We start from the raw sequence: 13,631 nt of genomic DNA on the forward strand, positions 1-13,631 counted from the left end.
AAATCCAAAAAATCCCATCTGTGTTAATTAAACAAGTTGTGTGGCCTTGGTTATGTGTCTCTGGGCATCAATGTCTCCATCTGTAAAATGGGGACAGTAATACCTACTTCACAGCATTGTTGCAAGGATAGAGTATAAACATATGCAAAGTGCCTAGCTCAGTGCTTCACACCCATAGGTCCTCAGTAAGCATTCCTTCCCTCTAGGAAATGGTGCCAGCGGCTGGCTTGTGGTCAGCACATCCTTTCCTCTGGCTCGTAAGCCAGGTACTCAGCCCATGGGCAGTGTTCAAATCGCCTTGTGCACATCTGTGCCGGGACACCCAGTGGTGCTTCTCCCCGCTGAGCTCTTTCTAAGGTGCTGGCTGTTGGCAGAAGAGGGAGCTGGGGAAGGGAGGCCAGCCTGTCCAGGAACATTCTTCCTGACGTTGCCTCTCCAAAGCAGGCTGCTTCGATTAGCTCAGCTGCCAAAGTGAAAATCCTGCATGCTCACCCTAATTGGTTTTCAGGGGAGATTGATTTTTGCCTGTGCAACTGCTGCTAGGAACCCTGATGTCCCTCTCCTTAGGGATCACCTACCTCCAGATGAATTTTATTTTGAGCCACCACAGAGTCCATCCTCTACCTTTTCTAGAAGGACATGTTTAGGAGTCCTGGAGATGAAGGTAGGCACCATCAGCCTTTTGGCCTTGGAAGCTGTCCCTTGGAATGGTCCCCAGGTTAAGCAGACAATGAAGATGGCTACAGGGAGGAAGTGAGGCTGCCATCAGTCTTCCTGGGTCTGGCGTCTTCCCAGTGGAGGTAATGGGTGGTCATATTCTAAAATCCTGGGGAAAGGGTGACTGCAGAGAGAATCAGAGCTCCTCACGTATATGAAGAGTGATATCCTGGAAAAGAGTAAGCCAGCTTGTTATGGTTCCAGGGAGAGCAGAAGAAGGCGCCTCGTGCATAAATGGTACCAGGAGAGAATGTGAGGAGGGGAAAGGGTTAAAAGAAATTAGAGTTGGGGCCAGCCAGTGGCGCAAGTGGTTAAGTGCGTGCACTCCGCTGCAGTGGCCCGGGTTTCGCTGGTTCGGTGCCCGGGCGTGCACTGACGCACTGCTTAGCAAGCCATGCTGTGGTGGCGTCCCATATAAAGTGGAGGAAGATGGGCACGGATGTTAGCCCAGGACCAGTCTTCCTCAGCAAAAAAAGAAGAGGATTGGCAGATGTTAGCACAGGGCTGATCTTCCTCACACACACAAAAAAGAAATTAGAGTTGAATAAAGCACTTCTTATAGCTCTCCGCAGGATCTATCCTAGCTGGCATGCTGCAGCTCTGACTTCAGTAGGGAAGGAGATGTACAATTATAGATCATCAGAGCTGGGAACAGGTTCTGAGTCCGTCCTGCTCAGCCCTGTCACTGTACAGGGGAACTGAGGCCCGGATGAGGTTAGGTGGCCTGTCCAAGGACCTGATCTCATGCCCATGTCTGAAAGTCCCTGGGCAACTGTCTTGGGCTCTGGGTTGATAGCATTGGCTGGAGGGTCATCTTTGAGGCTCTGCTGCACAGCATGGCATCAAGAAGTGTCTTTCACAGCGTTCCTTGAAGTCTTGTAGTTTCACTGAGCTCCCCAGGGATTCTGCAATATATCTGTATTTGAGTCACTGTAGCTCTTTTTTTGGCAGCCCGATTATTTAGGCCTGACAGGTAGGTACAACTGTCTCATTAAATGCAGATAAATTTGTGTGGCTTGAAAAAAAAAATGGAACATTCCATTAATCTAAAAAAAGAATACTGGTCGTTTCTTTTATTTGTGAACTCAATGTATTAAAATTTGTTGTCATTAAATTTATGAAATGAGGACAAAGTATTACTTGTACCTTATTATTGTGAAATGCTCAGGTGTTTGAGGTGCTGTGGTATGTCTGTGCGTGTGTGCACGCCCATGCCTGTGTGTGTAGACACAGCTACTCCTAGGCCTGGTCCTGGGCCGGTGCTTTGCCTACAGTTTCTCAGTTGACCCTCACAAGGCCCCTGCTAGGTGGAGACAGTCTCAGCCCTGTTTTGCAGATGACTCTGCGGCTTGAGCAGGTTCAGTCACTTCCCCACAGCAGAGCTGGGACGTGAACCCAAGTCACAGCAGCTGGTCTCTAGGTATTGATGCTAGAGAGCCAGATGAAAATGGCAGCTGCAACACAGGGCAGACCTCCAGGCTTGCACTGTAGGGCAGAGCTTCCCGCTGTGGCTAGGATTTTCAGCCACCCTCTCCCTCACCCCCACCCCTGCCGTGCATTAGAATCTGGGGCGGAGGGAGGTGGAGAGAGGAAATAGAGATTGCAGAAGCCTCTTGGGTGATTCTGTTAAATACGCCCACTATTGAGAAGTGATAGTTTTGTAGAAGGAGAAAGATGAACATTATTAAAATGCTTCTTTGTCTCCAAAGAACTGCTGGGGAGCAGTTCTCTCGGCTCCTGGGGAACCTGGCATCCTGAGCGAGGGTGACACCTGCTTTACCTCTGCTCCCTCACCTGGGCCCTGGAGGGTTTTCCAGCCTGACTTGTATGCCAGAGGTCAGTGGGGAAATGGAACTCGCGTCTCACCAGTCTTTTTCAGGATTGCATCCCATTTGTAACCCCAGGTCTCCCTCTACCCTGCTACACCCCACCGTAGGCTGGAAGGCCTGGAAAGCCTGTTTCCTCATCTGTAACACCCAACAGCCTCACAGGGTGTGAGGACCAAATGGGAAGTCATGCGTTTGCCTGTTCACTCAACAAGTATGTGCTGAGTGCTGTCTGTGCACTGTGCTCTGTGCTCAGCACTGGGGTATGGGTTATGATGTGGGCAGAAACAGGGTCTTACCCTTCGTGCTTATGTTTTAGTTGTGTAGAATGTAAGTACAGGGAGACACACAGTAACAGATAATGGGTGAAATGGCAAGTATCAGGAAGAAAAACAAGGTATGTTTTAAGAGGGACGGAGAGTGAAGGGGAGGTGTGCTTTTTTCTTTTTCACTGAGGTGAAATTCACATAACATAACATTTTAAAGTGTTGATTCAGTGGCATTTCGTATATTCACATTCTTGTGCAACCATCACCTCTACCTAGTATCAAAACATTTTTGTCACCCACCAAGGGGCCCCATTGGTTATGCTCTTTTATATAGAGAGGTGACATCTGAGCAGAGACGTGCAAGAAGTGAGGAAGTGACCCATGAGAATATCTAGGGCAGGGACTTTCCAGGTGAAGGGGACAGCAGTGGGAGACCTTGAGGTGAGGAGCTGCTTTGGCAAATTTGAGGAATAATGAGGAGGCCAGTAAGGCTGCTCAGTGAGGGCAGTGCTGTGGGAGGTCAGGTGGGGGCCCTGTGGAGGCTAGGCAGGCAGGCCCAGCAGACCAAGGGGGGCGTGGGAGGGATTGGCGTCTCAGCGGCATGTTGGGCACGCAGCAGGCACTCACGAGGGGCAGCGTCCTTCCTGTCTGCCTCACTGGTTCTCCACAAATCATAACTTCTTGATTTGGTCTCAGTCTGGTTATCTGCGTGTACCTTGTTACTGAACTCGTGTTACATGTGTTTGGTTTGTATCCATGTACACCTGTAAATTAACTAGTGGTATCAGAGATTTCTACCTCTTCCTTCTGTTTGTTTCCGCATGGAAAAAAAATTCTTGAAAAAATCAAACAAATATTTATGTTTTCCTTGATAAAATTGCAAGTTGTACTTGGGGGTATTGCCTCAAGAAAAAAAGATATAACCTATCTGGAGAAGGCCCAGGGAAAGATACTTAAAATTAGTAAAGCAGAGATGAGGTGGTAGTAGGGTGGAGATAAAAATGAAGTAGGATGTATTGCTCTGGAAAGACAATCTAAAAAATAAAAGGCTTCTGCACCTTGTGAGGCCAGGGCTGCACTGTTTATGACGTATAGATCATTGGGAAAGTAGAGAGAATGAACAGACTCCTTCACTGAGCTCAGACCAGAGACAGGAGGTGTTTCTTGAAGATCAAATAGGAAATGCTACTCTTACACAGCATGGAGGTATCTTGAAGTAAACACCACAAGGTGGCACAAGCTGGAAACCTGAGCCAGTTTTAAGAAAGGTTTAGTTCAAAAGTTACACACGTAAGTGCCTTCCAGGGCCGAGCAGGCCACAGACACAACAGGGATTGAAACGGAACATAACAGGGAGTGGTGAGGACTGGGGCATTGTGGGGCTCACACAGCACCTCCTCAGGGCAGCCTGCTGCTGGCCAGGAATATGGGCCCAGGGGTGCTGAGCTGGAGACATAGGGGTTTGTGCGAATTTTTAGACATCAGCACCTATTCAGACTTAAAAAGAGAAGAGGAAGGAGTTGGAGGAGAAAGAAAAATGGTATTTTTTTTTTTTTTTACCATTGGTGGTATAAATAAAACAAATATAAAAGCTAAATGTGGTCAAAAGGCCCACTGGGTTCCAAACTCTGGTTTGGATGAACCTACCCTCAGGTCTCTTGGGGGAAGGCAAGTTCTTGGTAAGTTTTTGAGCTGAAATTCAGGACTGGGTGAATTCTTCCACAAGCCCTGTTGATAACCTTAAGTTTGTCATCTGTACAACAGGCCACCACCAGCTGCTCCATGTCTGTGAGGAGCTTTAAAATCTTGGTTAAAAGGCCCCAGCAAAATAGAAAAGACACGCTTGACAAATTGACAATCTTTCCATGGCCATCAGTGCCCATCAGCAGGTGCTGCCCCAGTGTCCCCTCCAGCCTGTAGCTGTCCGCTATTTTTAGCTCTTCTGTAACTCCATTAACCGTAGCCACCTCCTTGTGCCACTTGTCTGTATGTTTAATTATGTAAATGGCATTACAAATCACAGTGGTGTTGAACTACATCTCATTTCTCAGAGCAAATCAAAGCGTGTTACACTGTATCTTGTTGACCATCCATTCACTCTGAAAGGAGGTACGGTGGGGGGTGATTGCTTTCTTCTTGTGAGAAAAACCAGTTGGGAAAATGGAGGTCTCTGTAGACAGGATCTCATGGGATGGATGTGGGATTGCTCTAAGCAGTTGACTTTTTTGTTTTAGCTCAAGGTGTGGATTTTATGTCTCTATTAAGCCAGTTCACTGCTGACTCATTTTTAGCAATTGGCTTTAGTTCTCAAGCCACTACTCAAGTTTGTATTTTAGTAAGGAGGTATGTGCAGTCTTTGAAATGTAGGAGGAGAATGAACGGGGCCAGCAGGACTGTCCTCTAGCAGGTACCTCCTGTACGAAGGACTGCTTTGAAACTGCTTCAGAACCTCCCCCTCCATTAGGTCAGGGACTGAATGCGTTCTTCCAGAAAGGCCTTCCTTCTGTCTAACCTGCATCACTTATGTTGTAATTGAAGCACATTCCCTTTGACTGATCTTCCATAAAGAATAAATGGTGAGCACCCTTCTTGAGTAAATCTTTACTTGTGTTTTCTTGACTCCAGTGTCTTCTGACATGCTCTGTTGAATTTTTCATTCTCCACAGCTTCTTTCTCTCAGCTCACCAATATAGTTAGATCTTCCTGTCCTCTCCAGTCCAGCCCTGCTGGGGTTGAACCCTCCAGCATCCTTGCCTTCTTCTCTCCACCTCCTTCTACCAATGGCTTGAATCTCTGATTGCCTGCTCATTTGTGGAGTTTTTGCAGTCTGGTGGTCAACCTTATTACTATAATGATTCTCTCGAATGCCAAATGATTCGTCCTGCCTGCCAAATCTAGAGCACTCTCCAGGCCTCACTTTACCAGTGTTATTATTGTTGAGTCACTTGAGTTACTTGCAGCTGTTGTCCTTTCATCTCTAAATACTTTAGCACGTATCTCATCTCCTAAGAACAAGAACATTCTCCTACCTAACTGCAATACAATGATCATACTCTATATCTAATATATAGGCCATCTTCAGTTTTCCTGGATGTCTCAATCGTGTCCTTGATAGCTGTCTTTTAAAAATCCAGGATTCAGTGAGCATCATGCGTTGCAAATACTTGTCATGTCCCTCTGGTGTCCTTTAATCCAGTAGAACAGTTGTCCAGGCATTGTGTAATCTTCTATGACATTGACATTGTTGAAGAGTCCAAGCTGGTGGTTTTGTTAAATGCCCCTCAACTTCTGTATATCTGATCATTTCCTCATGATTAGATTCAGGTTAAACGTTCTGGTAAAGATGATTGTAAAACTGCTCTTGTGTTCTTCTCAGTGTATCATATCAGGAGACGTGTGATGTCACCTTGTCTCATTATTGGTAATGTTGAATTTGATTACTTGGTTAAGGTGGGGTATATCAGATTTCTCTGTTTTAAAGTACCCTTTCCCCTTTGAAGTTAATAAGTAATCTGTGGGGTAATGCTTTGAGACTGTGTGGAATATTCTGTTTCCAAACAGTCTTTCATCCAGTGATTTTCTATCCATTCTATTCATAACATTCTTTACTTTTTTTAATCATTCTTTTATTGTGGTAAAATATCTATAACATAAAATTTGCCATTTTAACCATTTTTAAGTGTGCAGTTCAGTGGCATTGAGATTATTCACAATATTATGCAACCATCACCACTGTACATTTGCAGAACTTTTTCATGTTCCTAAACAGAAACTCTGTCCCCATTAAACAACAACTCCCCATTGCCTCCTTCCTCTAGCCCCTGGCAACCACTATTCTACTTTCTGTTTCTCTGACTTTGGCTACTCTAGGGACCTCATATCAGTGGAATTATACAGTATTTGTCCCTTTGTGACTGAGTTATTTTACTTAGCATAATATCTTCAGTGTTCATCCATGTTGTAGCATGTGTCAGAATTACCTTCCTTTTTAAGGTAAATAATACCGTGTTGTATGTGTAGACTACATTTTGTTTATCCATTCATCTGTTGATGGACGCTTGGGTTGCTTCTACCTTTTGACCACTGTCAGTAGTGCTGCGATGAACATAGGTGTGCACATATCTCTTCCGACTCTGCTTTCAGTTCTTTTGGGTGTATACCCAGAAGTGAAATTGCTGGGTCATATGATAATTCTGTTTTTAATATTTTGGAAAACTGCCATACTGTTTTCCATAGCAGCTGCACCATTTTACATTCTTACCAGCAACGTATGAGGGTTCCAATTTCTCCACTTCTTCACCAACATTTATTTTTTCCATTTTTGTTTTGTTTTGTTTTTTTAATAGCCAACCTAGTAGATGTGAATGTGAAGTGGTATCTCATTGTGGTTTTGATTTGCATTTCCCTAATAGCTAGCTAATGATGTTGAGCATCTTTTCATATACTTTTTGGGCATTTATATATATTCTTTGGAGAAATGTCTATTTAGATTCTTTGCCCCCCCCTTTTTTTTTTTTGTGAAGAAGATCAGCCCTGAGCTAACATCCGATGCCAATCCTCCTCTTTTTGCAGAGGAAGATTGGCCCTGGGCTAACATCTGTGCCCATCTTCCTCTACTTTATGTGGGATGCCGCCACAGCATGGCTTGACGGGTGGTGCATTGGTGCCTGCCCAGGATCTGAACCTGCGAACCCAGGGCCGCTGAAGCGGAGCGTGCACACTTAACCGCTACGCCACCAGGCTGGCCCCCTTTGCCCATTTTTTAATTGGGTTATTTGTCTTTTTATTATTGAGTTGTAGGAGTTCCTTATATATTCTAGATATAAGTCCCTTATCAGATATATGATCTGCGAATATTTTCTTCCATTCTGTCTTTTCACTTTCTTGATAATGTCCTTTGATGCAGAAAGTTTTTAATTTCGATTAAGTCTGACTTATCTATTTTTTCTTATGTTGCTCACGCTTTTACTGTCATATGTAAGAATCTATTTCCAATTAGAAGGTCATGAAGATTTACCCGTATGTTTTCTTCTAAGAATTTTGTGGATTTAGCTCTTATATTTAGATCTTTGATCCATTTTGAGTTAATTTTTCTATATGGTCTAAGGCAGGAGTCCAACTTTATCCTTTTGCGTGTGGACGTTACATGCAAAGATGATACCAGCACCATCTGTTGAAGAGGTTATTCTTTCCCCATTGAATGGTCTTAGCACCTTTGTCCAAAATCAATTGGCCATACACGTATGGGTTTATTTCTGGACTCTCAATTCTTTTCCATTGGTCTATATCTATCCTTATGCCAATACCACACTGTTTTGATTACTGTAGCTTTGCAGTAAGTTTTGAAATTGCAAAGTGTGAGTCTTCCAATTTCGTTCTTTTTCAAGACTGTTTTGGCTATTTGGCTCACTCTGCAATTCCATATGAATGAGGATTGGTTTTTCCATTAGCAGGAAATCAAGACGTTGGGATTTTGATAGAGATTGTGTTGAATCTGTAGACAGCTTTGAATAGTTTATGTTTCCTAAGGCTGCCATAACAAAGTACCACAAACTGGGATGGCTTAAAAAAACAGAAATCCTGGAGTCATCAGGGCCATGCTCTATCTGAAGGATCGAGGGGAGAATCTGTTCCATGTCTTTCTCTTACCTTCTGGTGTTTGCTAGAAATCCTTGGTGTTCCTTCTAGCTGCATAGCTTCAATCTCTGCCTCCATTTTCATATAGCATTCTTCCCTCTTTGTCTCTGTGTCCATATTTCCCTTTTATTGTAAGGACATCAATCATAGTGGATTAGGACTCACCCTAGTCCAGTATGACTTCTTAAATAATTACATCTGCAAAGACTATTTCCAAGTAAGGCCACATTCTAAAGTTCTGGTGGACATGAATTTTAGGAGGACATTATTAAACTCAGTACTGTTAGTATTGACATATTAAGAGTATTCTTCCTATCCATGAACATGATCTGCTTTTCCATGTATTGAGGTTTTTAAAATTTCTCTCAGCAATGTTTTATAGTTTTCAGTGTACAAGTCTTTCATATCATTGTTAAATTTTTTCCTAGGTATTTTATTCTTTTAGATGCTGTTGTAGATGAAATTGCTTTCTCTTTGGACTGTTCATTGCTGGTGTATAAAAATGCAACTGATATCTGAGTGTTAGTCTTCTACCCTGCAACTTTGCTGAATTCATTTATTAGTTCTAATAGCTTTCCTGTGGATTCTTTGGGATTTTCCATATATAAGGTCATGTCATCTGCAAATAGAGATAGTTTTACTTTTTCCTTTCCAATTTTGATTCCTCTATTTCTTTTTCTTACCTACGTGATCTAGCCAAAACTTCCAGTTCAATTTTGGATAGCAGTGGTGAAAGTGGGCACCCTTATTTTGTTACTGATCTTAGAGGGAAAACTTTCAGTCTTTCACCATTGACTATGATGTTAGCTGTGGGTTTTTCACATATGACCTTTAGCATGGTGAGGGAGTGTCCTTCTATTCCTAGTTTTCTAAGAGTTTTTATTCTGAAAAGGTGTTGGATTTTGTGAAATGCCTTTTCTGCATCAATTGAGATGATTATGTATTTTGTTTCTTTGTTCTATTAATCTGATGTATTATATTGATTGATTTTCTGATGTTGAACCAGCCTTGCTTTCCTGATATAAATCCGTTTGGTCATAGTGTATAATCCTTATACTATGATGTTGGGTTTGGTTTGCTAGTATTTTATTTTTTTGCTGAAGAAGACTCACCCTGAGCTAACATCTGTTGCCAATCTTCCTCTTTTTTTTTTTTTTTTCTTGAGGATGATTAGCTCTGAGCTAACATCTGTGCCAGCCTTCCTCTGTTTTGTATGTGGGTTGCTGCCACAGCATGGCTGACAAGTGGTGGAGGTCCGCACCTGGGATCTGAACCTGTGAACCCAGGCCACGGAAGCAGAGTGTGCCAAATTGAACCACTAGGCCACGGGGCCAGCCCTGGTTTGCTAGTATTTTCTTGAGGATTTTGCATGTATATTCATAGGGGATATTGACCTATAATTTTCTTTTCTTGTTATGTTGTTATCTGGCTTTGGTATTGGGGTTATGCTGGCCTCATAAAATGAATTAGGAAGTATTCCCTCCTCTTCAATTTTTTTGGAAGAGTTTGAGAAGGATTGGTGTTAATTTTTCTTTAAATGTTTGGTAGAATTTACCAGTGAAGTCATCTGGTCCTGGACTTTTCTTTGTTGGGAGGTTTTTGATTACTCACTCAATCTCTTTACTTATGATAGTTCTTTTGAGATTTTCTATTTATTCTTGAGTGAATTTAAGCAATTTGCATGTTTCCAGGAATTTATCCATTTCTTCTAGGTTATCGAATTTGTTGGCATGCAATTATTTATAATACTTTCTTATGATCCTTTTTGTAGAGTCAGTCCCCACTTTCATTTCTAATTTTAGTTATTTGTATCCACTTTCTTTTTTTCTTTGTCAGTCTATCTAAAGGTTTGTCGATTTTGTTCATCTTTTCAAGGAACCAACTTTTGGTTTAATTGATCATCTGTTATTTTTCTATTCTCTATTACATACACTTCTAATCTTTACTATTTCCTTCCTTCTGCTAGCTTTGGGTTGAGTTTGCTCTTCTAGTCTAGTTACTCAAGGTAAACTTAGGTTATTGATTTGAGATCTTTCTTCTTTTTTGATGTAAGCATTTATGCTATAAATTTCTGAGCACTACCTTCACTGCATTCCTTAAGTTTTAGTGTCTTGTGTTTTCATTTTCATTCATATCAAAGTATTTTCTAATTTCCCTTCTATTTTCTTATTTAATCAGTTGGTTAAGAGTATGTTGTTTAATTTCCACATATTTGTGCATTTTTCAGTTTTCCTTTTCTTATTGATTTCTGGCTTCATTCCATTGTGGTCAGAAGAGATACTTTCCATGATTTCAGTCTTTTTAAATTTGTTGAGACTTGTTTTGTGGCCCAGCATATGGTCTATGGTGGAGTGTTCTACATATGTTTGTTAGGTCTAATTGGTTTATAGTGGTGTTCAAGCCCTCTATTTTCTTATTGATCTGCTGTCTAAATGTTCTATTCATTATTGAAAATGAGGTATTGAAGTCTCCAACTATTATTGTAAAGCTGTGTATTTCTTTTCTTCTGTCAATGTTTGCTTCATATGCTTTGGGGCTCTGTTTGATGCATATATGTTTATAATTGCTATATACTCTTGATGAATTGACCCTTTTATCAATATATATTTCTTTGTTTCTTGTGACTATTTTTGACTTAAAGTGTATTTATTCCTGATATTATTGTAGCCATCAGCTCTTACTTTTGCATGTAATAATCTTTTTTTCATTTTTTCGATTTCAACCTATGTGTCTTTGGATTTAAAGTAATTCTCTTATAGGCAGCGTATCGTTGGATCATGTTTTTCATCTGTTCTGCCAGTCTTTGCATTTTGATTGGAGTGCACATTTACATTTAAAGTAATTACTGAGAAGGAAGAACTTAATTCTGCCATTTTGCTATTTGTCTTCTGTATGATTTATAGCTGTTTTTGACCATTTCTTCTATGCCTTCTTTTGTGTTTAGTTGGTTTTTTTATGTAGTGAACCAATTTGATTCCCTTCTCATTTCTTTTTGTGTATATTTTTTAGATATTTACTTTGTGGTTACCATGGAGATTGCATTTAATATCCTAAATTTATAACAGTCTAATTGAATTGATACCAACTTAACTTCAATAGCGTTCCTAATTCATGGAGATAGAAAGTAGAATAGAGATTACCAGGGCCTGGGGGAGAGGAAGAGGAGGAATTATTGTTTAATCTGTACAGAGTTTTCTTTGGGATGATGAAAAAGTTCTGGAAACGGACTGGATGTTGGTTGTACAACATTTTGAATGAACTTAATGCCACTAAAACTGTAGACTTAAAACTGATAAAATGGTAAATTTTATGTTATATATATTTTATTGCAATAAAAAAAGTTTTTTAAAAAAACTGCTCCAGTACAGCTCTGTCCCCCCTTTATGTTATTGTTTTCACGAGTTCTATTTTTATACATTGTGTGCCCAACAGCAGACATATAGTTATTTTTTGTGCGTTTGTCTTTTTTTGTGTATGTGAGGAAGATCAGCCTCCTCTTTTTCTTTGCTGAGGAAGATTGGTCCTGAGCTAACATCTGTGCCCATCTTCCTCCACTTTATATGGGACGGTGCCACAGCGTGGCCTGACAAGCAGTGCGTCAGTGTGCGCCCGGGATCCGAACCTGTGAACCCTGGGCCGCCAAAGCAAAGCGCACGCACTTAACCACTGTGGCACCCGGCTGGCCCCTTTGCATTTGTCTTTTAAATCATGTAGGAAATAAAAAATGGAACTACAAACCAAAAATACAATAATACTGGCTTTTATATTTGCCTATGTGTTTACCTTTACTGGAGATCTTTATTTATTCATACAGCTTCCAGTTACTTCTAGTGTCCCTTCATTTCAACTTGAAGGACTCCCTATGGCATTTCTTGTGGGGCAAGTCTAGTGATGATGAACTGGCTCAGATTTTGTTTTTCTAGGAGTGTCTTAATTTCTTCTTCATTTTTGAAGGACAGTTTTGCTGGTTATAGAATTGTTGGTTGAAAGTTTTTTCCCCAATACTTTAAATATGTCTTCCCATTGTCTTCTGGCCTCCATGGTTTCTCTTAAGAAATCAACTGTTAATCTTTTTGAGGATGCCTTGTATATAACAAGTCACTTCTCTCTTGCTGCTTTCAAGATTCTCTCTTTTTTTTGTTGCTTCAGTTGTTTGATTATAATGGGACTTAGTGTGAGTATCTTTGAATTCATCCTGCTCTAAGTTTGTTGAGCTTTTTGGATTTGTAAGTTCATGTATTTCATCAAATTTGGGGAGTTTTAGCCATTGTTTTTTCACATATTCTTTCTGCCCCTTTCTCTTTCTTCTCCTACTGAGACTCCCATAATGCATATGTTAGTGTCCCACAGGCTCCTTAGGCTCTGTTCACTTTTCTTCCTTTTTTTTTTTTGTTTCTGCTCCTCAGACGCAATACATTCACTTGTCCTATCTTCATGTTCACTGATTTTCTTTCTTCTGCATGCTCACATTTGCTGTTGAACCCCTCTAATGAATTTTCATTTCTGCTACAGAATTTTTGGTTGGTTCTTTTTTATAGTTTCTATCTCTTTATTGATAGTCTCATTTGATTTATATATCATTTTCCTGATTTCCTTTGTTATAATCCATATTTTTCTTTGTCTCTTTGAACATATTTTAATGATTTTTGTTTAGTAAGTGTGATATCTGGCTTTCTTGGGGGTTGTTTCTGTCCATTAATTTTGTTCATTTGAATGGGCTATATTTTCCTGTTTTTTTGTATACGTTTTGATATTTTTTGTTGTTGAACACTGGACATTTGACTATAGTAATGTCACAACTCTGGAAATCAGATTCTTTCTCTTTCTCAGGATGTTGCAGTATTTTCAGTTTTTTAAGGCCATAGTAGTCCATTTGTTTAGTGACTTTTCGAAACTATTTTTGCAAAGACTATATTCCTTATTGTGTGTAGTCACTGAAATTGCTATTTCTTTAGCTTGTGTTCAGCTAATATTTTGACAGAAATATCCTTTAATGCCCAGGGCTTAAAAAAAAAAATCCAAAGAGCAACAAAAAACACTGGAAAAAAAGAAAAGCAAAATAAAATCCAAACACTGTCTCAGTCTTTGCAGATTGGCCCTGTGCTGGGGAACTCATTTGACGGCTAGATAGACTTGTATTGAGCCTAGAGATAAGTCCAGGGTGAAAGGTTAGGGGCTTCTC

The 13,631-nt window shown here is 40.7% G+C and overlaps 1 protein-coding gene across 1 annotated transcript in view; it reads left to right on the plus strand.

Annotated features, from left to right (window-relative positions):
* Window positions 1-13,631, plus strand: part of PLXNA1 (plexin A1) — a 331,470-nt gene that overhangs the window by 58,585 nt on the left and 259,254 nt on the right. The gene's annotated exons all lie outside the window — the stretch shown is intronic.

The sequence above is a fragment of the Ceratotherium simum genome, chromosome 5, assembly GCF_057802395.1.
Source record: "Ceratotherium simum simum isolate JZ-2026a chromosome 5, ASM5780239v1, whole genome shotgun sequence".
NCBI lineage: Eukaryota > Metazoa > Chordata > Mammalia > Perissodactyla > Rhinocerotidae > Ceratotherium > Ceratotherium simum.